This window comes from Mus caroli, unplaced genomic scaffold (genome assembly GCF_978045245.1).
Source record: "Mus caroli unplaced genomic scaffold, Mus_caroli_1 scaffold_20, whole genome shotgun sequence".
In the NCBI taxonomy this organism is placed as follows: Eukaryota; Metazoa; Chordata; class Mammalia; order Rodentia; family Muridae; genus Mus; species Mus caroli.
In genome coordinates, this window is record NW_028227275.1 from 11817501 (window position 1) to 11819260 (window position 1760).

The window sequence follows — 1760 nt, forward strand, 5'->3', positions numbered from 1 at the left end:
CCTGGTCGTTATCTCATGCCCTGTAAACATGTGGGTAACAATTTCATTTTCCCTGAGGCAGAGTATAGAAAATATCAAGTCATGCTAATGACAAAGCTTGGGCCTGTTGAAGTTACTACTTCTGTCACCTTGCCTCACCAAGTCTCAGCTAAGTGGGAATCTGATCTGAAGGCATTTCTTCTCATCAGGAAAGTTTTGTGACAAAGGAACTCACAAGGTCACATAGATGCATCTCTTACATGCCAAATACAAAGTAAGATTCTGTGTGAGAAGGCCACAGAAGTGATTTTAAAATTATCAAAATATATCTACAAACTGGAAGCCATCTTTCATTCCTCCAGTTAATGGCAGCATAGGGCTTTAACACAGGACATGAATTTTCCATCCTTGCCAAACTTGAGTTTAGGCAAATAGAATGACAGCCACAGGTCATCTTTAGGAAAACAGAATTGTTAATTGAGTTAGATAAAGGATTTCTGTGGATACTAGGACTCTTAAAAAATGAAATCAGAAACAGCACCTCATGCCAAGCTTAGAAGAACTCTGACTGGCTTCCATCAACCACACCTGGCGCTGTTTATCCAGCATGCTTAAACAACTTATTTTGCCAGCTGGTTTCCTACAGAGTAGCTATAAGAAGCCCAAAGCATCTCATCTTGTTTATATATCCACACCTCACATTCTTCATTAAGCTGTCTAAACTTTCAAATTGTTAAGTGTGGATGTGGAAGGTTTCTTTGGCATTGTCTGCATGAAGACAAATGGCTGTTTATCCCAACAGTGGAAGAAAAAGATGGAATCACATAAATCCATTTCCAAGATGGATATGTTTAGTCAAGGAAGAATTAAAACCATTGGTTCTACTATTTTGTTATTAGTGCTATTATTGTTGTTGCTGCTAATGAAGGGCATGAGTAGGGACATGAGGGAAATGGTAGTGGAGACCATCTGAGGAAGGGCAGGCTTTAAGAATTGCACCAAGGAGTTATTTATGTCCTTCTTAAAGTCCTCCAGCATCATCATAAGAAGTGACTTTAGATCCATATCTTGCTTCTCTGGTGTGATGGTGTATTCAGGATTTGCTATGGTGGGAGAATTGGGTTCTGATGATGCCTAGTAACTTTGGTTTCTGTTGCTTCTGTTCTTATGCTTGCCTCCTGAGATCTGATTATCTCAAGTGCTCCCTGCCTTCACTATATCTGATTGGAGCCTGTCCTTCCTGTAATCCAGGTGGAGTCACAACTCCCTCAGAGCCTAGCTTTCTCTGTAAACCTGTGATTCAGGGATCCTGTGAACCTGAATTCTGGGTGTGTCAGAGTTCCTGGGATTCAAGCTTCCTCGGAGGCCCTGAGATCCTGATGTGACCCAGTTCCTGGGATCCTGGGATCCTATGATGCTGGGCATGTTGGGGTGCCTGGAAATGGTACCTCCTCTGGGGACTCTGGGGCTGTCTTCTGAGTTTGCAACCAAGGTAGACAAGCACCAACTGGAAGGAACCCTAGCCACTGGTCCACTGGAGTTCCTATGTCCCTGAATCCTGCTGGTCCCAGTCATTTCTGGTGGTGGTGGAATAGATTTTGTGTTCTACTCACCAGTGATCCTAAGATTCTGGGCATGCTATTGTGCCTGGGGAGTAGAGAGTCCTTTGGGGACCATGGGACTATCTGAAAGAGTTTTGTACCCAAAGTAGTCCAGTGCTGATACCTAAACCACAGAAAGACCCAACAAAGAAAGAGAACTTCAGACCAATTTCCCATTTG